The sequence below is a fragment of the Macaca mulatta genome, chromosome 4 (assembly GCF_049350105.2).
Source record: "Macaca mulatta isolate MMU2019108-1 chromosome 4, T2T-MMU8v2.0, whole genome shotgun sequence".
In the NCBI taxonomy this organism is placed as follows: Eukaryota; Metazoa; Chordata; class Mammalia; order Primates; family Cercopithecidae; genus Macaca; species Macaca mulatta.
In genome coordinates, this window is record NC_133409.1 from 161,596,926 (window position 1) to 161,623,553 (window position 26,628).

The 26,628-nt window shown below is 42.7% G+C and overlaps 1 long non-coding RNA gene across 1 annotated transcript in view; it reads left to right on the forward strand.

Moving 5' to 3' along the window:
* Positions 1-3,019: 3,019 nt before the first annotated feature.
* Positions 3,020-26,628, forward strand: part of LOC114677688 (uncharacterized) — a 39,747-nt gene continuing 16,138 nt past the window's right edge. Inside the window, exon 1 of the long non-coding RNA XR_013417064.1 lies at positions 3,020-6,266. This is a non-coding gene — a long non-coding RNA (uncharacterized LOC114677688). The remainder of the gene's footprint in view (positions 6,267-26,628) is intronic.

A 26,628-nucleotide genomic window follows, 5' to 3' on the forward strand; every position in this document is an offset into this window, starting at 1 on the left:
ATTGGGTAATAGTTGGAAGAGAGAAAATCAAAGTCACTTTGCGATTTCACTTTGGAAGTATTTTGATTTTCTAAGGCAAAGGTGAGGATATTTGATATAATTAGTTTCCTGTGTAATCCTATTTATTGTATTGCATATGCATATAGAAGTATTATTGAAAAGTAATTCACAGAATTCTCAAGAGTGCTAGAGAGTGTATGGCAAAAAAAAAAAAAAATCAGAGTAGAGGGTTTAGGAAGAGAATGTTTTCCTTCCTTGGTGCTGAAGAGGGGAGATTTCTAGCAAAGGAATTAAGAGCCACCCTCCTCACTGGACTCTCTCTCGAAGTACATAAGGAAAAGAAAATGTATACCTTATTCTTCTGAATAAATATCTAAAATTAACTGAAATTTATTAGGCATATAGAGTTTTGATTGACTTTGTTTCACAAAGCATGTTATCCATTTTTCCACCTCTCTCCTTTTTTTTTTTTTTTTAAAAAAAATTATTTGCTGTATAGTCTTTAGGGCAATGTTTATAGTTGAAAAATAACATTCTTTCCGTTATGGGGAAGCATGTGATTTCAAGATAATCTACAATGAAAGAAAAACTTTATGTTCTCATGTTGGACAGTTGGATGTCTCTAAACTATCTTGTCTAACAGGAAGATGACTTTAGTAGAGACAGGTTTTCTCCATGTTGGTCAGGCTGGTCTCACACTCCCGACCTCAGGTGATCTGCCTGCCTCGGCCTCCCAAAGTGCTGGGATTACAGGCATGAGACACCGCGCCCGGCAGGAAGATGACTTTACATCACCTCATTCCTGTAGTGAATACTGTGGAGACCTGCCATTTGCCAGGCAGGCTAAAGGCACTGGGGCCAGTGAGATAAATGTGTCATGCCCCTATCCTCAAAGAGTTCCCAGATTCACAGAGGAGGACACGAGGTGAACAAAACGTTATGACACAGGTGGGCAGTGAGTGCTGTAAGACAAGAAGGGGCTGTGGGAGGGTGTACCTACTACATGTGGCTAGACTGTCCCCACATATGGGTCGATCAGAGCTACATGGGTTTTCTCTATTAAAATTATTTTCTTTTTATTGATTAGTACAGAATTTTATTTTATTATTTTTTGAGACAGAGTTTCACTCTTGTCACCCAGGCTGAAGTGTAATGGCGTGATCTCGGCTCACGGCAACCTCTACCTCCCTGGATCAAGCGATTCTCCTGCCTCAGTCTCCTAGGTAGTTGGGATTACAGGCGCCTGCCACCAGGCCTGGCTAATTTTTGTATTTTTGGTGGAGAAGAGGTTTCACCATGTTAGCCAGGCTGGTCTTGAACTCCTGACCTCAGGTGATCCACCAAACTTGGCCTCACAAAGTGCTGGGATGACAGGTGTGAGCCACCATGCTGGACCATTGATTAGTAAAGAATTTTAATGGTAAAGATAAGAATAGATAAATTTAAGGGTTCATTTTCGTTTCTTTATCCTCATGCTATAATATACAGTGTATTTGAACTTCCAAGCACAAATTCACAGGTGCAAAAAAATAACACGTGGCATTATTTCATCAGTAGTTCTTTTCTTTCTTTTTTTGAGACGGAGTCTCACTCTGTCACCCAGGTTGGAGTGCAGTGGCGTGATCTCGGCTCACTGCAAGCTCCACCTCCTGGGTTCATGCCATTCTCCTGCCTCAGCCTCCTGAGTAGCTGGGACTACAGGCGCCCATCACCACGCCTGGCTAATTTTTTCTCTTTTTAGTAGAGACGGGGTTTCACTGTGTTAGCCAGGATGGTCTCAATCTCCTGACCTTGTGATCTACCTGCCTCAGCCTCCCAAAGTGCTGGGATTACAGGTGTGAGCCACCATGCCCAGCCTCATCAGTGATTCTTTATTTTGGGTGTATGGTAGAATATGGCACCTGGGAGAGTTTTCAAAAAGTAGCAAAGCTTGAGCTACTTCTTGGTGAGCAAGGACCTTAAAAAACTCTCGAGCAAAAATGGGATGCCTTCTAGGAGGGTGAGACGCTGTCAGAGTCTCTCCTGCCCCAAGGACCCAGACTGATCACCAACGTTCATGGCACAAATTGGCTATAGGGGCTTCCAGGCCGAATGCTCCCTATTAGCATTGGGAGAATAGGCATTGAACCTGCCAGATGATGAAGCAGAAGTGACCTCCCTAGAAAAGCTCCTCACCCCTCAGAAATGATTTCCTACCTTGAGAATTGATAATTGAAATTTCACAGTTAGATGGCCACACCTTTTCCAGAAGCTTTAGTTTCTTCAAAAATAGAAGTGTCTCTAAGGAGTTACAATAAAATTTACTGGTGATTTGTATCATTTGGGGCTCATCTCCTCATAGCAGGTTTAGAAAGGGGTGAGCAAGGTAAGTTTATGAGACTATTGGATTCTCCTAATGAGCGTTGGAAAAGGTGCAAGAATAGAAGCCTGTATTTGGCACTTCTGAGCATGGGTCTGCAGCTCACCCTAAAAGTGGAGTTGGTCCCTTATTTTAAAATCACTTAATGCTCTTTGTAATGCTATCATTATAGGGATGATGCTCTTTCTTCTAGTTTTGAACTCTCTGCTGTCTAGAAACTTTTTCATGTCAAAAGTTCACATTGTTCATTCATATCAAAAGAACCAAATGAGATACCAACAGAAAAATACAATTTATATGGCAGAAGTGGGAAAAATCATGGAAATTCCTCAAAAAGCGAGTAGCACAGGTCAGGGTGGCGTTCCTTGTATGCTTTCATACAAGATGTTTTGTATCATTCTCGCTTAGAAACATAAGCACCTGTCCTCAGAGAGGCTGGTCAGGGATGGTTCTGCAGAGCACTTAGCACCTTCTGAGTGCTCTGTAAATGTTGAGGCTATGAGGTAATCTTCAGAAGATGTCTCCTCAGAGGAAGGTGCTATGCAAATACTAGTATTGTTATTCTTTTAGCACAAATATGTAATTGACTTTCTGTTAAACATTGCAGCAAGTTAAATTAATTCGGTATGATTACAGTCATTAAACAAATGCCTGGTAATGACTGCCTTCTTATTTTAGCAATTCCTCAGACCACTGGGGTAATACCATACAAGACTTTTGCTCCATTGTCAGATTAATTGGGTTGTACAACCTGCGTTTCACGATAGAGCGTGCACACTGCCTTACAGCAACCGGACCATGATTTAAGCCTAGTGCTGAACCAATTTACCTTCCAGTTTTCCCTATTGCTCTTGCCATTCCGTTAGGTACAATTGACTAGTTCATTACAGCATACAAGTAGCTTAAGGCCATTTCTACCTGTTAAAAAAGAAGTGTGCTTTTCAAACCAAAATGTGGGCAGGAATTCTCCCACAATCATTCTCGCAACGTTGAAACCAGCCAAAGCGAGAGGAACAGTGATGGCTTTAACCTGTGCTCGCGTGGGGGTGGTCACCCTAAGAATTACCTGCCATCTTAGCAAGCAGGACAGAAACAGTTAAGTCCTAAAGGCTGTGAGTTAAAAACTCTGTCTGAGAGAAAAGCAACGTAAGATGTCCCTGCCAGGTGTGGATGGAGAAAGACTGCACTCCTTAAGCCTCTCTTTCCACTGAAGGTCATCTGTCTGGTGCCACCTTAGAAACTGGTCTGATTCTGCAGAGGACATTGAATGATAACACCCCGCAAGTCAGCTGACTGCTGTGTCAGAGCTGCTGCTTTCTGCATTATCGCAACTGCCAGCTCCAGCTCCTGCAGTTTCCCAGTCGCAATGCAGCAAAGCAGAGGCAGACAACTAGGCACAAAGCAACAGAGTTTTAAAGTTTTCTTCTCCTGCTACTACTTAGCGTGTCTTGCATGAGGAGTATTTACCTTTGTTTAGCCAGGAGCAGAGATGCAGCCTGAATGTACACGATGGCTTCTAACTTGGCAGCGCGAATTTTCAGCTGAGCAGGTACTGCTCGGAGACTTGTAACCAAACTGCTTCTGATGGAGCACGGCTGGTTTCCCACCATGTGTGTGAATAGTTTGGGGGCTTCTTATGCCACGCTGCTCTACCTGCAGGAATAAAGGCTAGGACAAAGGAGAGGATGCTTGCCATGGTTTGTCTGGCTGGGGCCTGTGCGAGCGACTCACCGCACTGATGCTGTGTGACTCCCCAGCTCACATTTAAGGCTGGTCACGGGGCTGGCGCAGATCCCCACTCCTCAGTTAGAGCACGGTTTAAAGGAGAAACCAGACTCCCTGATCTAAATCTTTCCCAGTCCTCTCTGGATGCGGGACAGCTGTCGACTAGCAGTGACACAACCAGCCATCAAGTGGAGAATCCTTGCGACTGCAGTCTGTGTGCAGGTGGAGCCCGGGAGAATGACAGTCTAATTTCGGTCATCCAATGGCTTTTTCTGATTTTCCTAAATAATCGTGCTCGCTAAGTATACAGTTGTCTGGATTAGCCTGCCTGCCATGCAGTCCTCATCAACTCTGGCTGGAAATCAGGGTGCCAGGCAAGCCGCCTTTAGCTCTGGCTTCTTTCTGCGTGATGCTATGCAGCTAGGATGGGTCACGCTGACAACAAAGAAGGAAGCAGAAAGCATCACTTTCTCTTCTCTTGTGATGTTAGCGGAACATAACTCTTCTTCGCAGTGATGCCCTCCTCTCTCTGTGTGTGTGTGTGTGTGTGTGTGTGTGTGTATGCGTGTTTTAATTCATCTAATCGAAGAGCCTAGCAAACATCATCATGGACGTGGTTTTTAATGATTTGGAAAAAGCAAAAAAAAGACAGCCTGTGGAGACAGCGATTCGAAACAGCGGCACATTTAGGTTATTGCCAATTTGAAATACTTGGTTTGTGAAGCTGAGCCCTAAGGGACAAGCTCGGTAACTGAGGAAGAGATCGTAGATAAAGAAATAAAAATGACAAGCGTAATGGAGGCTCTGCGAAGGGACTGTCAGAGCATCAGTTCATGGATGGCAATTTCGCCAGGCTGAGATTGAATAATTCATAGATTGAAATTACCCTGCTTTCACCTTTCCATTTAAACCGGCATGATCTGAATCTCTAATAAATTTTCAAGATAAAGTAAAATGCCAATTTGAATCTGAAGAGCTTTTAAAACCAGATGCTGCATCCCTGCATCTTTCGGTATCTTTCACAATTATCCTATGAGAACAGCACTTCATCACGAAGCACCATTACCAGGGAAAATTACTGTGATTACAATAGCAACAATAGAACACCATCAAATGATCTCTAATTTACCTAATTTGCTAAGACTGACTGTGTGGTTTTGATATCCATTGTATGTCACCATGCCCGGCACCCGTGAAGCTATCTCGCGCTGGAACAAAAGTGGCATCGTGTGTGTGTGTGTGTGTGCGCGCGTGTGTGTGTGTGCACGCACATCCTGCTACCTTAACTGTGAAAGCCTGGCAAAGAATATTCTCCTAGGTTACCATATTTCTTTCCTTTGGTTCACATTTTTGCTTTTTTCCAATGCCTCTACCCCAAACGTGTTTGGGGAAATGGAGAGCCTGTCATGGATGACTGTTTTTTGATACAGAAGAGCATTGATTTGTTAATTTATATACCCACTTTACTTTAATGTCTACAAGCATGTGTTTACTAAAAGGGAGGTAGGATGCTGTTCTGGGAGAGTAGTTTTAAAATGCAGCCGAGATGTAGCATATGTGTTTGTTTCTTCCTTGAAACGCCTGTCTGTCTCTTTCAGGTTAGAAATCCTTTCCGGGAACTTTAGTCCTGGTGTGATGTGTCAGAAGCCTCTCAGATTGCAAAGAAGCTCGGGAGAGACAATCAGTAATAACTCTATACAGCTTTTATTAAAAGCATGCATGTTCAATTCAGTGATTAAATGAAGCTTCGGTACAACTTTGGCTATGTTTATGCCTGCTCACTCTGGAGTAAAAGCCTGTACTAAAGAGAACTTTTTGGGACAGGCTGCACGGTTCATCTCAGGGTAATTGTGCCATCCTGAGAAGGTGGCATGGATCATAAATCCTCCCTGGAGAACAGACTGTAATCATTAATAGGCACAATGGCTTCTGGAATTTTACTTTCAGTAGTATGAAGGTAGTATGTGGGTTTCTGCTAGTCAAGTGATTTAAGTGTGGTTATCTAAGGTAGGGCTTCGGAGGTACGACAACCATCTGGGAGGAAGGTAGGTTTGAAACACACCTTTCTAACGTTCTGGGGTTTTTGCATGAGATCCTTAACTCTGATACGTTCCTCAATCCATTATCACAGCTTTACCCCTTCCCTTATCCTGTGACCCAACAAATACCGTTGTCAGAGCAGGTAAGTTGTGTTTCTCATCATTTGTATAATTGAATATGTTTTTCGTTGTGGGCTTTCAGCAAGAACATGCTTTTTTATGTTATCTTTTCTTTCTGCTTATTGTTACTTTATGCTTATTGTTATTCTCACTACCCTTGAGATAACTCACAACTTTTTCCCCTTGTGTTTTTCTAAGTACAAATGAAAACATGGTATTTTTAAAAGTGATTTAAATATAGTTTTTGTTCCCTTTATCTAACTAAATACACTCAAGGTTTTAATGCTTTTCAAAAAGAAGGGGAAAACAGTTTTACTTAGGGAATAATTTGTTTAAAAATAGCAAGCAATTCAGTAGATATCAAGTGTGTTGCTATATTGTTTTCTTTAGATAGCTCACATTTCTAATACTGAACCCATTATTCTTATCTTTCAAGAAAGAGGCTTGACTTAGTGACAAAGGACTTTTCAAAAGCCCACACTGCCTACGTGCTAATGTGTTTTTATTATTATTATTAAAACATAGTCTGGATATTCGGCAAAGGTTTTTAATTTCTAGCATTTTAAAGCTGTTCAGTAGTTGAAGTTTGAACAGAGTCATCATTGTTTGAGCAGATCGGTTTACATGTCTGATGTTTGATACAGGAATCCTAAGATCATCTAAGAATACTTTCAGATCAGACTTTTGTCACTTTCTTGGGTCTCATTAGAAACTAATTATATTCACTTGATAAAAATGGGTAATTTGAAGCTCATTGTTTGATCATTCAGGTATTTATAGTTTATAGTCTTGGAAAATGTCTTGTTTCTTTAGGAATGCGAGTGCCAGACTATTAGTCTTTTACATAACATACAAGCAAGAGTTTACTATTGCATGTTAGTGCCTGATATTGAAATTCGCTTGTTTTGCCATAAAAAAGATAAGATCCATTATATAGAGCTGCTAACTTTAAAAATCCTAACTCCATTGTTTCTTTGAAATCAATTTTTCTTTTCAACTTTATTTAAGTAATTGAACATAAATAAACATAACACTTTAAAACACATTCATCAGGTAAGTTTTAATCCACTACTGGCAATGTTTTTGCTATTTATGGATATATCTTACTTATAATGCTCTGGATAAGCATAACATAGGTGAAAAAGACATAGAATCACTTTACATTTGCAGGTAATTTGAAAATAAAGAATCAACTATGAAAGTATATCAGCATGAGTTAATTTAGGTGAAATCTTAGGCAATCATGGGTTAACAGTATTTTGCAAGGTTTTTTGTTTTGTTTTGTTTTGTTTTTGGTGGGAATGAGAAACATAGGCAAAAAATTATCTCCTCCTCTTGACTTCTGAAAACTCTCAATTGCTCGAGAACATCAGCTGCAGTTACAAAGAGTGATTTAAAATTTAAACACACAGGAACGCATGCATAGAGTCCACACAAATGTGTTATGCTTTAAGATAGAATGAGTAACAGTGCCACCTAACAATTGCAGTCACTTCTGGATATTAGTGTATTTTCTATTTTACCTCATTGCTAGCAGGGAACAAAAATCTAAACTAAACTAAAATTCTTCATAGATAATATATTAACATTTCTTGGCTATTTATTAACTAGTTAACAAATGCTATAGTGAAAAAATGCATTTTTACATATAACCAAATGGGATATTCCTAGTTGACAATCACAGTTGGATTTCTCTCATTAACATATTCCGCAAGAACAATAGCATAGTATATTTTCTCCTAAGTTTTAAGCGTAGTAATAAAACACGCCTTTACCAAGTACCAATATTTGTGTTACACTAGTCTGCCAAAGAGAAAAAGGCAGGCAAGACAAAAGAAATAGGTTAAGATAAAAGAAAGCACTCTGTATTCAGTGAGGCTTTTTATTTTTAATGGCGTAATCAAAAAAGATTGGTTATGTTGTGTCTGGGTGCCGTCTTTTAAAAGAACCTTTTCTCTCTAGTAAGATTTTTTCCCAACATTTTATTATACATTTTTGTGAACATACAAAAAAGCTAAAAAATTATGAGCACCCATACACAAACCACCTCGACTCTATGAATAACAGTGTACTGTGCTTGTTTTGTCACATATCTATCAAACTACCCATCCCTCTATTCACCCATCACTCCATCTTATTGTTTTGATGCACTTATAAGTAAGTTGCAGACATCAGTACACTTCACTCCTCAGGATGTGCCTGCTGAAGTGTTTCACTATAATTCAACATTTGTTTACAGTGCTTACCTTTACGTAAGATTTCTATGTGCATGTTGATGACCTGATTTTGGAAAAATGCACTGTTGTATTTTATATGACATAAACTATCTCTTTAACATAATGAATAGCTGGATGTAAACTCTCATGATTCTATATTTTAACTTGGAAGGTAAATTTGAGGATTTGTCACAAGTCCTCATTTATGACAAAGGGAAACCACTATGGTAGATGTAAGTGGGCCTTCCCCATCTTCAGTTGCTATGTGTCCCCCATCTCAGCCTTCACCCACCATGCCCAGGGACCACTGGTAAGTCACCATCAATTTTGGGATGGAGGAGGTGTCAGGCATACAAAAGTAATTCCCAGAGTCTATTTTTGTTTTTGGACCACCTTTCCTTTCTCTCTCCTGCAGGTGCATGAGAAGTAACCCATTGGCCTCTTGACTAATCACCAGCTTTCCTTCTACTTGGATTCTTCTCTGCCTCTTTTCTTTCCTCCCCAACTCTTCCCACTTAGCTTTCTCTTTTCCACTTTCTCCCTACTCCTACCTTTTCTTCTCAGAAACAAAGGAACAAATCTCTTCATTTTTCAAGTCATTCTCCTGCACTCAATTTCATGGATGCAAAGATGAGGGATTTAAATAATCACAAGAACTCTTAAAGGGATTAGTTTCTCTTGGTCTTAATTAAAACATAAATGAGTTGAGAATTGTCCTCTCAAGACTGCTTCAGTAATTCATCTCTTGGATCCAGTCATGTGAATGAGATTTACTCATTCATCTTTTTTTTTTTTTTTTTTTTTTTTGAGATGGAGTCTCACTCTGCCACCAGGCTGGAGTGCAACGGCGCAATCTCGGCCCACTGCAACCTCTGCCTTCTGGGTTCAGGCGATCCTCCTGCCTCAGCCTCCCGAGTACTTGAGACTACGGGCACAAACCACCACGCCCAGCTAGTTTTTGTATTTTTAGTAGCGACAGAGTTTCACCGTGTTGGCCAGGATGGTCTCGATCTCTTGACTTCGTGATCTGCCCGCCTCGGCCTCTCAAAGTGTTGGGATTACAGGCGTGAGCCTCCTCACCTGGCCCTACTCATTCATCTTTTAACTGAACCCTATACCAAGCTTCTCTAAGATTTGAGTTTGTTTAGCTCTGAAGAATGGGGACATTGGCTATGCTTCCAAAATCTGCTAAGTTTCATAGACTGCAGCTTCCTGTCATTAGCCATGGTCCATGGCACTTCCATTCAGGACCATTACAAGACCTTATGCCCTTGGTCCTTGGCCCCCAGGGTGCAGACGTTTCCAAAGCCTTCTTCCCTAGGTTTTGGTCCACTTACACAAGGCAGTCACCTTCCAGGTGGCTCCTCTCTCAGGCCATTTTTCTTTATTCAGTTCACCATGCCTAAAGTTTTCATTGGATAGATAACAATGGGTCTAACCTTAGCTGGAATTCTACCAATTTGCCTATTTTTATTAAGTAGTAATTGGATATGACAGACTGGTTAAGAGTTTAGGCTCTGTAGTAAGACAAACCTGAATTGTAGTCTCAGTTTTGCAACTTAACTAGTAGCATTATCCAGGCAAGTCATGGAATCAAATTTTAAGCTTCACTTCTTCAGAAGGTTGTTGTGAGTATTAGATGACACACACACACACACACACATATATATATATGAATATATGGCCAAGTTTTGGAAAAGTGCACTATTTTGTGTGTTTGTATGTGTGTGTGTATATATATGTATATATACAGCACACTAATACATAACAAGTATATCTATATCTATATATATCACAGTTTCTAGCACCTGATTGGTACTTGTTATGTGTTAGTGTCATTATAATCATCATCATCATCATCATCGTCATCTCAACAGAAGGTGCCATCACCCCAGAGCTCAGTTGGCTCTCCGTCAATTAGGGTCATCTCATAGATCCTAGCAGACTACTCTCTCTTTCTATGTCCAAATTTGCTGATCCTAATGGACCTCCCATTAAAGTTCACGTTTTTCAAGGTCTGCAAATATCCCTAGCTTTCAACTAATTGTGGGGCCCAATGAGTGACTACATTTGATAATTTTCTCAATTAGATTTCCAAATGAAAATTCAGGGGACAAAAAGTTAAAGAGATTTTGGAAGTACAGGGAAGTAGTATGGCTGGGACTGTCCAGGTGTTTTACACACAATAAATTATTGACGTGTAAATGTCATTTAGTCCAGCATAACATAATACAGAGGCCAATATGATGGAATCTGAAGCCAGACAGTCAGTATTCTAATCCTGATTTTGTTGCTTAGTATCTGTGTGACTTTGGATGATTTTTTGACCCTTCTTTGTTTCTCAGTTTTCTTATACATATAAAGTAAGGATAATGAATGATACCTTTCCCATAGGGTAGTACTGAGGATTAACTTAATTAATATCTACAAAACACCTAGAAGAGTGTCTGGCACATAGTGGTGCTATGGAAGCATTTGTTAAATAACAAAGTAAAAATGAAAGATAGACAAAGTAATCTTTGAGTAAAGATTACTTGAGTAAAGTAATCCAGAGAGGTTATCAATTTGTTCTCAGTCACACAGCAAATTAGTAAAAGATCCACCATTCAGGCGGGGCTCAGTGGCTCAGGACTGTAATCCCAGAAGTTTGGAAGGCCAAGGTGGGCGGACTACCTGAGGTCGGGAGTTCAAGACCAGCCTGGCCAACATGGCGAAACCCCGTCTCTATTAAAAAATACCAAAAAATTAGCTGGGTGTGGTGGCGTGTGCCTGTAATCCCAGCTACTCAGGAGGCTGAGCAGGGAGGATTGCTTGAAGCCGGGAGGCAGAAGTTGCAGTGAGCCGAGATCACGCCACTGCACTCCAGCCGGGGTGACACAGTGAGACTCTTTCTCGGAAAAAAAAAAAAAAAATCCACGATTCAACACAGATATCCAAACATTAAGCCTATTACTGAAAATTACACATTGCTCAAGAGCTAATTTTGGCCACAACAAAATACATATTTGTATCATTGATTATATCTCTAAAGGAGAAACAAAAAGTATTTTAAAAATACTACAGTACTGTTATCCTGATAAATATTTAAGTTTTTGTCTTATACCTTCTGTATTTTGTATTTTTCTTTCCACATTGTTATTTTATTCTCTTTTCAAGTTAATTTCTTATTCCCAACCAAAGTCTGTTGAGACAGGTCAGTACTTCATTTACATGAGGTAACTACTCCAAGAAAAGGACCAGTGCCACACACACACACGCACACGTGCACACACACACAAGCACCATTGTACTTACTGTGCCAGGGAGTATTATTACAAAAGTAATTCAAGTATATGAAGAAATCAGGAAAATTGGAAAAGTGTACGGAGGCCTAAAAAGGAAAATAAACCTCAATCATAGTCCCCCTACTCTTGAGACAAGCACTGATTGTCTATGACACAATATTGTGTGTATGTGTAAATAAATTCCGAGATTAGTCTTAAATTGCATACCCTGCTTTGCAACCTACTTTTAAAACATGAGAATATCAAGATCCTGTTTTCAAATCACTAAATTTTTTTTTAATTGAGCTCTTTAGTTGCTGTATATTATTCCAGTGTATATCTTCTCAATAGGATATTTAAGGTTTTTCTAGATTTATCATGAATGTAATCAAAAGATATATTAAAAATTGAATGCAGCAGAATACATTGAGAATAAACTGTGCCTGCTTTCTAGGCTGTAGGTTCACTGTAAAACAACGGAAGTCTTTCTTTCCTTCCCTAGAGCCCATGTGGTGGGGCTTTGGGTTACAGCAATCTGGGTTTCTCTTAGTCCTAGGGGCAAGTTAACAGTTCCTTGTTTTCAAAAGTGTGCTCAAGAAGGTGAGTCCACTGGAAGTCCAATATACTGGGGAGTCCTACCTAGACAGGAAAGGGCTGGGGGCTTTGAACTTCTAGAAGTAAAGGGCACAGTATTTCAAGACCGCAAAGAAGGCTGGATTCCTAAAAGGCTGGTGGTGGCATCCTGAAGCTAGCAGAACCCTGGAAGAGCAACTGTGGAGATGGTGGGAACTACCCTGCGTCCCTGTGGTTGATCCCCTCCCCTCCCCTCCCCTCCCCTCTCCTCTCCTCCCCTCCCCTCCCCTCTCCTCTCCTCTCCTCTCCTCTCCTCTCCTCTCCTCTCCTCTCCTCTCCTCTCCTTTCTTTCTCTTTCTCTCTCTCTCTCTTTCTTCTTCTTTTTTTTTTTTAATAGACAGGGTCTCTCTCTTGCCCAGGCAGGAGTGCAGTGGTGCCATCACAGCCCACTACCGTCTCGAACTCCTGGGCACAAGCCAGCCTCTTCCCTCAGCTTCTTCAGTAGCTGGAACTACAGGCATGCACCACCACACCTGGCTAATTTTTAATATTTTTGTTGCCCAGGCTGGTCTCAAACTTCTGGCCTCAAGCTATCCTCCCATTTCAGCCTCCCAAATTTCTGGGATTACAGGCATGAGCTCTAGCACCCAGCCTTTGTGGCTGACTTCTACCTAAGGGTCATGACGTCATCAGTAGTGGTGTTGCCCATCACCATATGCGTGGAAGCCTCATTAGGGAAACTAGGAACCACCTCTCCTAAATTCCAGTATTGTACATGCCCAAGGATTCTCCACAATTCCAAAGGATGGATAAAAGAGGAAAACTAAAACTAAAAAAAAAAAAAAAAAAAAAAAAAAAAAAAAAAAAAAAGATTGAGCTTCCCACCAGTGCTGGCTGATGGTGATAAACCAGAATTGATTTGTTTAGAAAGGTTATGTGGTATCCAAGCATCAGGAGGAATTCATGTCTGTTACCTAAATAACACTCTTCTTGAATGGGTAACTTAGTGTACCTGATTATTTACTTAAGGTGAGTTTATTTTAATTCCTGGAACTAAAGTGAACTAAAAAAGAGTCTGAATAGTTTAAGCCTTTTTGGTATATATTGCGTCTTATTTATAAGCTTTTGTATTTTTCAAATCCACTGATTGTTCTATTTATCCCTGACAAAAGGTTATTACAGAAAAGAGGAAAGCAAAATTAGCCAAGCTAATTGATCATTAAATATAATCAACCATTAAGTACAAATTTCCATTTATAATCTACCCCATTCCCGAAGACTTCAATTACTGGATTGCTTCATTGATAAGCCCAGGAGATAATCACTAAGTATTTAAACAAACAATATAAATTTCCACATGAGAAAGTGACATATACTTTATTAGTTAATGCAGGCTGCCAAGAAATTATCTAAAAGCCTAGAAACAGAGAGCACCAGAAGAAGAAGAAGTCAGTCTGATCAGGCTTCTCTAAACTTGCTTAACATCTTTTAGTTGCTTCTCAATAGTTTTAGGGCAAAACCCAACTCCTTGGCAAACTTTCTAGCTGTGTGACCTTGGGTAAGTTACTGGACTTCTCTGTGCTTCCATTTCCTCTTCTGTCAGCAGCAATAATAGGACACACTTCATGGGGCTGCTGGGAGAATTAAGGGAGTTAATACATGGAATGTACTAGAACAATACCTGGTACCCCTTGCACTATATACAAATCACGAGCACACAGCATGGCACCCAACATGTGCCTCCTGCCTGACTCTCCAGTGTCACACCTCCCTGGCCTCCTTAGCTTATGCCGCACTAGAATGAAATAAATACTTGCCATACTTTAAACTTCCCATACTCCCATTTTTTCCTGCCTTTGTACATGCTGCTTTTCTTTCTTTTTCTCTTTCTTTCTTTCTTTCTTTCTTTCTTTCTTTCTTTCTTTCAGTCAGAGTCTCTCTCTGTTACCTAGGCTGGAGTGAAGTGGTGCAATCTAGGCTCACTGCAACCCCCATCTCCTGGGTTCAAGTGATTCTTGTGCCTCAGTCTCCCAAGTACTGGGATTACAGGCGCCTGCCACCATGCCTGGTTAATGTTTTTATTTTATTTTATTTTATTTTATTTTATTTTATTTATTTATTTTTTTTCAATAGAGACGAGGTTTCACCATGTTGGCCAGGCTGGTCTCAAACTCCTGACTTCAGGTGATCTGCCCGTCTCAGCCTCCCAAAGTGCTGGGATTACAGGCGTGAGCCACCGCGCCCACCAGTCCATGCTACTTTTCTGATTAGAATGACCTTTACCACCTTCTCTTCTTGGCAAATTCTCCTATTCTCTGACCAGAGAATGTTGTGTTGTTAGCCCTCTCCCTGCAAAACCCTTTGGTCCAAGCTGGGCACCACTCCTGGGTTCACTGATGAGATTTAGCTGAGTTTATTTTAATTGCCCATGACACTGCTGTCCCCCACCCCCAGGTGAGCTCCCTGAGGTCAGGGAACATGCCATATTTATTGCTGTATCCCCAGGGCTCAGCCCAGTGTGGCCCATCAGCGGTACTCAATAATCATTTACTGAATGACTATATGTGTCATAGGATAATTAAGGGGGAAACAGAACCTTTCAGATTTACAGAGAGTATTTCCAAGCATTTCTAGCCACATCTCACTTGATTATATGGAACACAAAAGCAGAGATTGTTACCAGTTTTCCAGATGTGGAAACGGTGGCTCAGGGAAGTGAAAGGCTTTGCCCAAGATGCTGTAACATGCAAGAGGCAGAGGTGGGACTGAAGCCTTGACACCCCTCCTGGCAGGGAGTACTTTTTTTTTTTTTTTTTTTTTTTTTGCATTACCCAGCTCCGTCTTTGTAAACCAGTCTTTGGAAGACACTATGCGGCTTTTGACAAAGGGCTTATCTCTCCAAGTAGGAGTTACAAAGTTAGAGATGGCAGTGTAAAACCTGGAAACAAAGGAGCTGGTTGGAAACGGGCAGTAGGCTGGTGAGGGAGAGGAGGAAAGGAGACCAGGGCCTTGGAGAAGTTATTTGAGGAGGCAGAATATGGGCTTCCAGTGATGAGCCTTGCCCCTGGGATTCAGTACATGGGAGACGCACCACCCTTTTTTACAGAGGGCTTTAGACCAGCAGAAGTATTCCTCATTTCCTTTTCTTTGTACCTGTGTCTTTATTTATTTTTGAGACAAGATCTTGCTCAGTTGCCCAGCCTGGAGTGCAGTGGTGTGATCTCAACTCACTGCAGCCTTGACCTCTCGAGCTCAAAAAATCCTTCTACCTCAGCCTCTAAAGTAGCTGGGACTATACGTACATGCCACCACACCTGGCTCGTTGTATTTTTTTGTGTGTAGAGATGGAGCTTCACCATGTTGGCCAGGCTGGTCTCGAACTCCTGAGCCCAAGTGATCTGCCTGCCTTGGCCTCCCAAAGTGCTGGGACTATATGCTTGAGCTACTGTGCCCAGCTGTGCCTGCCTCTTTAGACACATCAAAATCCGTCTCTGTGATTTTTGCTTATGGCCATACAGAGGCAATTTGAGGTTCACCAACCACAAGGGAAGTAGCTGCCTGCCTTCATGAGGCTCTGATACACTATAAACCTTCCTTTCAGAACCTGTGATGGAGTCAAGTGTGTAGCCCCAGCTACTTGGGAGGTCGAGGGAGGAGGATCACTTGAGCTCAGGAGTTTGAGACCAGCTTGGGCAATGGGGTGAGATCCCATGTCTAAAAACGAAGAAGCTGTGATGGATATTCCACTAGACATCTTTCTTTGCTAAATCATCATATTTCGTTTTTAGAAGATTGGTGGAATAGAGGGGGCCCACTGTTGACCACAGTTGTGTTTACGTTCAAGAAGAATGAATGCTCTTCAGAATTTCATGCCCCAGATACCAGTGAGAAAGGGGCGGTGACAGAAGATGCTTCATTTCATTATCCTTCCTTGGAGACTCATAATTGAATAACCTTTTATTAAAAGTTTTGTAAGGCCAGGTGTAGTGGCTCACGCCTGTAATGCCAGCACTTTGGGAGGCTGAGGCAGGAGGATCACCTGAGGTCAGGAGTTTGAGACCAGCCTGGCCGACATGGTGAAACCCCATCTCTACTAAAAATACAAAAATTAGCCGGGCATGGTGGTGAGCTCCTGTAATCCCAGCTACTCGGGGGGCTGAGGCAGGAGAATTGTTCAAACTTGGGAGGCAGAGGTTGCAGTGAGCTGAGATCACACGACTGCACTCCAGCCTGGGTGACGAGCAAGACCCTAACTCTAGAAAAAAAAAAAGAAAAGTTTTGTAAAGTTGAGCTGAAGGGTTCTCCAACTCCACCTTGAATGTTCAGTCCCTTCTGCATTGCAAACTAGGATCATCGTGTTTTTTTTTTTTTTGAGTCAGAGTCTTGCTCTGTCGCCCAGGCTGGAGTGCAGTGGCGTGATCACGGCTCACTGCAAGCTCTGCCTCCCGGGTTCACGCCATTCTCCTGCCTCAGCCTTCTGAGTACCTGGGACTACAGGCACTGCCACCACGCCTGGCTAATTTTGTTTTCGTATTTTTAGCAGAGACGGTGTTTCACCATGTTAGCCAAGATGGTCTCAATCTCCTGACCTCATGATCCGCCCGCCTTCGACCTCCCAAATATATTACTTTCCAATTGTCAAGCTGCTGTGACGTGTGTTATCTCATTTGTTTCTCACAACCCTGAACTTGGACTATACAGAGCTAAACCACTGAAAGCTGTCCTGATGGTGGGCAGGTAGATCAGACATACAGGGACTCCTGACTGCAGATGGGTGTTTATCCTCCCTTCTGTGAGGATATTCCTGCCAGGATGTGTTGAATTCCCAACCTGAGGCTAGTCCGCCGAGATGATTAACAGAAGCATGGATTAGCTATCCCTAGAACTAAAGTCTTCTAAAGTCATATTTTGAAGATGAGCAGTTGAGGAAGGAGAGGGACTGAGTGAATGAAATTTTATACCAGCCTCACTGAAAGGCAAGGTCCTCCTTTGAATTTTTGTACCAGGAGTGTCACCTGTTTTGGCAGAATAACCTTAAATGTTCGTGAAATGGGCCTGGCGTAGTGGCTCTTGCCTGTAATCCCAGCACTTTGGGGGGCTGAGGCGGGCGGATCACCTGAGATCAGGAGTTTGAGACCAGCCTGGCCAACACAGTGAAACCCTGTCTCTACTAAAAATACAAAAAAACCCCCAAAACAAACAAACAAAAAAATTAGCCAGGCATGGTGGTGCGTGCCTGTAATCCCAGCTACTTGGGAGGCTGAGACAAGACAATCACTTGAACCTGGGAGGCAGAGGTTGCAGTAAGCTGAGATCGAGGCTCTGCTCTCCAGCCTGGGCGATAGAGTGAGACTCTGTCTCAAAAAAAAAAAAAAAAAAGTTCGTGAATTGTAGTCTCAAAATGCTGGGCCTTTGTGATAAAGTCGGTTGACAGGAAGAAGCCAGCAGTGAGACACCGGGTAAGGCGCATGGAATATGGAGTGGAACAGAGCCGACAGTCAGCTCCCAGCTTTGCCACAGACTCGCTGTGTGCCCTGGAGAAGTTGTTTATTCTCCCTGGAGCTTCATTTAAAAAATTTTTTAAATGTAGCTAATCACAACTCCCTTGTAATATGGTGAGGGTTAGCAATAGCATGTATTTTCAACACAGAACACCAGCTCATAAGTAGATGCTCAATAAAAATCTGTTGAATGGAACTGGGTGTGGTGTCTCATACCTGTCATCCCAATACTTTGGGAGGCCAAGGAAGAAGACTTGCTTGAGGCCAGGTGTTTGAGACCAGCCTAGGGAACATGGTAAGAGCCCATCTCTAAAAAATTTAAAAGAAAAATAGCCGGGCTTCGTGGCAGGTACCTGTAGTTTCAGCTACTCAGGAGGCTGAGATGGGAGGATCGCTTCAACCCAAGAGTTTACAGTTACAGTGAGCTATGATTACACCACTACACTCCAGCCTGGGTGACACAGGCTGCCTAAAAAAAAAAAAAAAAAATCTGTTGAATGGATGAAATGAATTAGGGATCACTTATGGTGCACTTCACATAGAGCCTGGTGCGTGGTGAAAACAAGAGCTTTTACTTATCAAAACTCTACAGAGGCAATAGATGCTAATAGAGTTCCCTAAACGACTGTGGGAATGTAATAAAAATAAGTATGTGTGAGGGCCGGGCACGGTGGTTCACACCAGTAATCCCAGCACTTTGGGAGGCCGAGGCGGGCGGATCACGAGGTCAGGAGTTCGAGATTAGCCTGGCCAACAGGGTGAAACCCCGAGACTCCGTCTCAAAAAAAAAAAAAAAAAGTATGTATGAAAGAGATCATTTGTTTGGCTATTGTGAAACCAATCTCAGTTCTCATTCTAGTTGCTAAAAAGTCTAAAATGTAAGAAAGTCTCTTTTAGATCTTCTTTAAATGTGGTGAAGAAAAGTCTTCCTCTTGCTTTCTGGCTAACAAGTCCAGGCTGGCTGGACTCTTTGGTGGGTTTGTAAAGTTCAGGCCACTAGTATACCAAAATTGCACCACATTTGCAAACCTCATGTGAGTTCACAATGCGGCATTGTCTTTCCTCCCCTGCGGCATGAAGGATTGTCTGGAAAAGGTTAGCTGTTGCCATTAGGGAACCTGGTGTAGCCAAAACCGAGGTGAAGCAGAAAGAAACCATGGGCTCTCAACAGGTTTGCCAAGTGATTTGCAAGGGTATTTACTTAAAAAAAAAAAAGCAGAACACACAACCTTTTATGATATTATGGCTAGGGAAGTTTTGTGACTCTCCTGTAAAATGCTCCCATCATAGTCAAGTAATTGATCAATGTTTGGCTTTCTCCAAATGCATTTCAATAAACTAAACAAATCTTGATTTCCTGATGTTTTACTTAAACCTCATTTTTCGAGTACTTTATTTTTTCATGACATACTTGAAACCAATTTTGAATAAGAGAAACAGCATTATGCTTAGAACCATTAAACCAAAGTGCCTTTGGAAGTCTTCCAATAAAGTGGATAGAGGGGGAGAGGGGCTGAAGGATGGAGGCACGGCCATCTTGTATTTTTTGGTATTTCACAGTGCTTTGAGAGGTCGGGAACATACCGCTTTGAAGTAGTGAATCAAATGATTATAGATCTAATGAAATCGTCTGGTCAGTCTTTAGGATCTAGGAAACTGAATGTCTAAATCTTCTAAAACCCATAACGGATCTTTCACAACTGGAAGCTCTTCAAAGATAGAGGCATCACTGTCTACACTGTCTGCCATAGTAGGCTGACCTCAGGGTTAAGAATTTTTTTCTTGTGTCCAACTGAAACTTCTCTTGTCTTCCAAATGAGATATGAAAAATAACTGATCCGTCTTCTTGTAGCAGACAAATAGACTGATGGGCCCAACATCCATTCCTAATTGCTTTTTTTCTTTCCTGCTTCTACTATAGAAACTGGGAAAGTGAAGTCCTCACTTTCCCAGGCTCCAGTGTAGCAGGAAGTGATGATGTGAGACCTCAGACTGATGTTCAGTGGATGACTACCTACTGGGAGGGGTAGCGAGGAAGGGCTCTGAATAAGCCTTTTGTTTTCCTGATGAAACAGGACCAATATGTCTGGCAATGCTGCTCTTCCTTTCCTCCTGTCTCAAATGCAGATGTGGCACCTGAAGCTACGGCAACATCTTGGAATCATGAGAGAAAGGCCAAGGGAATCAGATACATTGGCCTTCATCTTTCAGCTACTGAACCACTGCCAGCAACCAGTAACCTCCAACCTTCTAAGAAAAATCTACCCTTATTCCTTTAGGCCACTATCTGCTGGTTTTCTATTCTTTGCAGTTGACCTCGATCACATCTGAAGTACCTCACCTAAAGATTTCATGTGGCTGGAGAGACATAAATCCATTCAACTTCCCAAGGCAGGCTATGTTCTCTCACTGTACGTTTACAAATTCCTCTTAGCCCCAATCAAATCAGGCTCATGAAGGGATTGGTTGCTTTGTTGCTTTCTCCATTTATCCGTAGTCAGCTTCCTCTCAGCCTCCCATTCCTAAGTCTGCTCCATTCTTTTTTTTGAGACAGAGTCTCTGACTCCAGAAACTTCTTTATAATCACAGAAGTTTTGTGGGGGGTGTGTGTGTGTGTGTGTGTTTTTTTTTTTTTTTTTTTTTTTTTGAGACAGGATCTCACTCTGTCACCCAGGCTGGAGTGCAATGGCATGATCACGGCTCACTGCAGCCTCGACTTCCTGGTCGAAATGCCCAGCTAATTTCTTAAAGTTTTGTAGAGATGGGGCCCCACTATGTTGCCCAGGCCGGTCTCAAACTCCTGAACTCAAGCAGCCTTCCCACCTCAGCCTCCCAAGGTGTTGGGATTACAGGTGTGAGCCACTGTGCCTGGCCAACAAAATTTTTTTTTTTAAATAAGACTCAACATATATTTATTTAGAATAAGCAAAATTATTCCCAGAAATTAAATAGTTCCTAAATAAAATCATTGAATTAGATTATCTTTAAGGTACCTTCTAGCTTCAAATTTATTGTAATGAGCATTTCAGACTTCTGCTTGATGAAAGCACATCTCTCCAAATGATCAAGTGGGCTGCATGTGGTGGCTCACACCTGTAATCCTAGCACTTTGGGAAGCTGAGGTGGGCAGATTGCTTGAGTCCAGGAGTTTGATCACGACCAGCCTGAGCAACATGGAGAAAGACTGTATCTTCAAAAAATTTAAAAATTAGCCTAGCGTGGTGGTGCACACATGTAGTCCAAGTTACATGGGAGGCTTAGGTGGGAGGACCACTTGAGCCCAGGAGTTCAAGGCTGCAGTGAGCTATGATGGCACCACTGCACCCCAGCCTGGGTGGCAGGGCAAGACTCTGTTTCTAACAAAAAAAAAAAAAAAAAAAGAAAGAAAAAAGAAGAAAAGAAAGGGAAAAAACCAGTACGTTGACAGTGGGGGAGCCTGGCACACATTATCTTAAGCAGTTGAACTGACCACCACCTGTAAGCGGGCACATTGGAGAGGCATTCTATCAAGTCAGCCTCTGGTACACTTGAAAAGTATGCCAGGCTCATGGAAGCCAAGAAAAGGTTGAGGAACAGTTTCTAACAAAAGAGAAGTGAAGAGCCGTGTTCACTAAATGCATTGTGTAATTCTCGACTGCATCCTTTTGCTATAGGGCACGTTATTAAGACAACTGGAGAAACTTGAATAGGCTCTGAGGATTCGAGGGTAACACTGTCAATGTTAATGTCCTGACTTGCATGGGTGTATTGTGGTCTAATAGGAGAATGTTCCTTCATAGTAGGAAAAATCTACACTAAAGTATTCTGGGTGATGGGATATTGGGTCGCCAACGTATCCTCAAACGGTTCAGAAAAGTGCTTTGTACTGTAGCTCATTACTTTGAAAGTTAAAGATGAAGCATTGTTTATAATGAGTCTGAAACCAAACCCAATAAATCCTAAAAGCAAAACCAACATTTTCCCATTATCAAAAAGCTGACAGCAAAATATTGGTTGTAGAGTTTGTACAAGTATAATCTCAGCTTTGTTACCGGATACAAGTATTTACTTAGCCTACTTGACAGACACTTACTAGACACCTAGTTATAGCAAGACAAGGTACGAAAAGGATTTTTAAAAAATGAGTCATGGCCGGGTACAGTGGCTCAGGCCTATAATCCCAGCACTTTGGGAGGCTGAGGCAGTAAGATTGCTTGAGGCCAAGAGTCCGAGGCTGTAGTAAGCTATGATCATGCCGCTGCACAACAGCCTGGGTGACTGCAAAGAGCTCACAACCTGGTTACCTATGCATGACCTCGACCATACTCCCTCCATGTGATTCTAAGAGGTGACAATATGCTAGCAGCCCTCCCTCTCAGCACCTCCTCGGCCTCCGCGTCCACTCTGGCGGTGCTTGAGGAGCCCTTCAGCCCGCCACTGCAGTGTGGGAGCCCATCTCTGGGTTGGATGAGGCCTGGGCCCGCTACCTCTGCTTGTGGGGAGGTGTAGAGGGAGAGGCGCGGCGCGGACGGGAACCGGGGCTGCGCGTAGTGCTCACAGGCCAGCACGAGTTCCGGGTGGGCGCGGGCGCGGGCTCGGGCTCAGTAGTGGGGGCCCTCACTCGGAGCGGCCGGCTGGCGTAGCTGGCCCAGGGCAGTGAGGGGCTTAGCACCCGGGCCAGCAGCTGCAGAGGTTGCGCCAGGTACCCCAGCACTGCCGGCCCGCATGCACCATGCTGGAATTCTTGCTGGGCCTTAGCCACCTCCCCGCGGGGCAGGGCTCAGGACCTGCAGCCCGCCATCTCAGAGCACCCTCCTCCGCTGTGGGCTCCTGAGCCGCCCCGACGGGCGCTGCCCCCTACTCCATGGCGCCCAGTTCCATCCACCGCCCAAGGGCTGAGTGCGGGCTGAGTGCAGGCGCGGCTCGGGACTGGCTGGCAACTCCGCCTGCAGCCCCAAGTACCACATCCACTAGGTGAAGCCAGCTGGACTCCTGAGTACAGTGAGGACGCGGAGAACCTTTATGTCTAGCTAAGGGATCGTAAACGCACCAATCAGCACTCTGCGTCTAGCTCAGGGTTTGTAAATACACCAATCAGTACTCTGTATCTAGCTAACCTAGTGGAGACTTGGAGAACTTTTCTGTCTAGCACTCTGTGTCTAGCGCAGGGATTGTAAACGCAGCAATCAGAACTCTGTTGAAATGGACCAATCAAATCTCTGTAAGATGGACCAATCAGCTCTCTGTAAAATGGACCAATCAGCAGGATCTGGGTGGGGCCAGATAAGGCAATAAAAGCAGCCTGCCGGAACAAGCCAGCAACAACGTGGTCAGGTGACCTTTCACTGTGTGGGAGGTGTGTGGGGCGTGGTTTTTTTTTTATTATTATTACTATAAAGGTCTTTGTAATGAATCTGTTTGCCGTTCACTCTTTGGTTCCATGCTGCTTTTATGAGCTGTAGCACTCACCAGGAAGGTCTGTAGGTTTACTGCTGAAGCCAGTGAGACCATGAACGCCCCAAAAGGAAGAAAGTCCAAACACATTAGCAGACTGTAGACATACCATTTTTAAGAACCGTGACAATCACTGCTAGGGTCTGTGGCTTTCTTCTTGAAGTCAGCGAGACCCAGAACCCACCAATTCCGGACATAATTTTAGTGGACAAAGCGTTTGTTTAAATTTTGCTCTGAAACAACCAACGACAGGAAGGAAAGGAAATTGACTCGGGATTCAGAATTGGCTTAATAGTTCCAAGGACAGCAGACAAGTTCATAGCAAATTGTAGATTTGTAGAACCGTGCTATACATCTGTATATGCTTGATATATTTTACACCTTCGTATATCTACCTTTTGGAGTGGGTGTGTGTGTAGAGAGAGAGATTTTATAAAATCATTCTGGTGACTTCTCTCTTACCTTCACTGTGGAATGATGACACATACATTGGAATTAGGAACTGTTTATTTTATTCTATTTTTTTGAGACAGGGTCTCACTGTGTTGCCCAGGCTGGAGTGTGGTGCTCTGATCTTGGCTCACTGCAACCTTCACCTCCCGAGTTCAAGCAATTCTCCTACCTCAGCCTCCCAGGTAGCTGCAACCACAGGTGTGCACCATCATGCCCAGCTAATTTTTGTGTTTTTGGGAGAGAGGAAACTTCACCATGTTGACCAAGCTGGTCTGGAACTCCTGGTCTCAAGTGATCCACCCACCTCGGTCTCCCAAAGTGCTGGGATAACAGATGTGAGCCACCACACCCAGCCAGAACAGTTTAATAGCAATGGTCACTTCAAAAATTTCAGTTGTCCCGTGTGCTATTGAGCAAGGTGAATTACACTTCAAAGAAGAATGTGGGTTTCCTCAAATAGCCTTTTGCTAATCAGCAACTCGGCAAGGCATGTCCATTGCTCATTCAACTGAGCTTTTGTTTACACTTGTGAAAGCCAAGTCTAGATGCTAGCAGATCCCCAAAGATGTCCAAAAGCCCCAATGTACATTTCCTCCCTCACCAAAGTCATATATTAGGCGTAGCAATATAATTCTTATTAATATTAAATTAGTGTGCATAAAACAGAAACCCCTAAGGAGGTTTTCAGCTTAAATGTGCAGGAAGAAATCATTTTTCATTTTTGAGTTTAGACTTTAACAAGACGTGTATGTGACTTACTTATGGTTGCATAACCCGGATCTTAAGGGACAATCATTCATGTGATTGGCTAAAGTGAGTCTTCCTTTCATTTTGGTAAAACCACATTCTTATTTATGTGTTTATTTTGTACTCTATGTCAGTGGTCATGAGTTCTTTAACTTTATGTATTTGTTTAATAAATGTCTCTAAGGGCTTACTGCCTGGCATTAAAGGAGGCACTGAGATCCATCAATTGATAAGATTGCCAGGGTCCCAACCCTGAAAGAGCGTCCGTCTGTCCTGCATATAATAACCTTGATGTTGGACTGCGAGACCATATGCAAATATGGGGAAACTTGGGAGTTTCCCCCAAACAAATTGTGGCATGAAATAGTGAAAATTTTATTGAAGACCATGGAAGTTAATACTGATAAACACTTGCCCTGGGTTGGTTACAACCATCTTTTATTTTCTTTTCCTTTATTTTCTTTTTCTTTTCTTTTCTTTCTTTCTTTTTTTTTTTTTTTTGACGAAGTCTTGCTCTGTTGCCCGGCTGGAGTGCAGTGGTGTGATCTTGGCTCACTTCAACCTCTGCCTCCCAGGTTCAAGTGATTCTCCTGCCTCAGCCTCCTGAGTAGCTGGGATTACAGGCGTGTGCCACCATGCCCAGCTAACTTTTTTTGTATTTTAGTAGACATGGGGTTTCATCATGTTGGCCAGGCTGGTCTCGATCTCCTGAGCTCGTGATCCGCCTGTCTCGGCCTCCCAAAGTGTTGGGATTACAGGCGTGAGCCAATGCACTTGGCCTATCTTTTCTAGAACAGAGTGGATAGCCTTTTGAGAGCTTTTGAAATTCTGTTTCGTTGTTGTTGTTAAACGTACGTGCGACATAAAAATTTTGCATGTGCTTCACATAATGATCACCCTTGTTGACCAATCATGTGGTTTGTTTTCTCCAGAAATCAGGGTGGATTTTCCCCATTCCATCCATGTTCTTCCATTTGGTTTCCTTGACACTGAAGGGAAATGTCTATCAGACACTTGATTCAGACAGAATTCAAGTGAGACTGAGGTTAGAGAACATAGGAAGAAAGGGAAGCGAATTACCTGGCCCATGTGGGGTTTGGCTTCATGTGAATATGTACAGACTAATAGAACCAGGAGGGAACCATCCATATCAATCCTGGGAGGCGGCAAGTTTAAGGGAGAGAACCTAGGATTTGCCATCACACTGGCCAATTACATGTGGTCTTGGGCAAGTTAGTTGAACTCTGTGAATCTTACCTGTGAAATGTGGGTAGTACTACCTATCATATAGTGTTGATATGAGAATTAAAATGAGAGGCGGGGCACGGTGGCTCACACCTGTAATCTCAGCACTTTGGGAGGCCAAGGCAGGTGGATCACTTGGGGTCAGGGGTTCGAGACCAGCCTGGCCAACATGGCGAAACCCATTAAAAATGCAAAAATTAGGTAGGTGTGGTGGCAGGTGCCTGTAATCCCAGCTACTAGAAAGGCTGAGGCAGGAGAATCGCTTGAACTCAGGAGGCGGACGTTGTAGTGAGCCGAGATTGTGCTACTGCACTCCAGCCTGGTCTACAGAGTGAGAGTTTATCTCAAAAAAAAAAAAAGGTAATTCGAATTAGTGCTGCAGGTTTGTGTATAAAGGGCCTTACTATGCACAGAAATAACTTAAGATGACTTCTGTGTGTCAGTCTACCTAAGGTGGGTGTGTTCTGAATTACTCCATTTTCTTACATGTTAATATAGTTAATAATGGTTATTCAGTTGTTGCATTAGTAAGGACAAGCTAGGTTATACTGAAGTAAAAAGCAGCCCCTAAATCTCAGTGGCTTTCCAAGAAACAAACAAAAAATTCACTCTTATTATCATTTTTTAGTTAAGCAACAGCCCCACGTGACTTTTTAAGGAAGCTCGCCTCCTTAGGATGGTTCAGCAAAGCGCTTCTTTATCAAAAAAGGCTTCCATGATGCTGAGGCAGAAGAGAGGGTTGTGTAACTGAGCACTGCAGTTAGGTGCTTTGACTCAGATATGAAATGCCATTTCCACTCACATTTCACTGGTAAAAGCAAAACATATGGCTGGGCCTAAACTCAGGGAGCTGACGAAATGTAATCCCTTGTGTTTCCAAAAACAGAACTGGAAATATCGACAAACAGCATTGAAGGCTCCTGGACTACCACAGTAGGTGATCTCTAGTGAAGA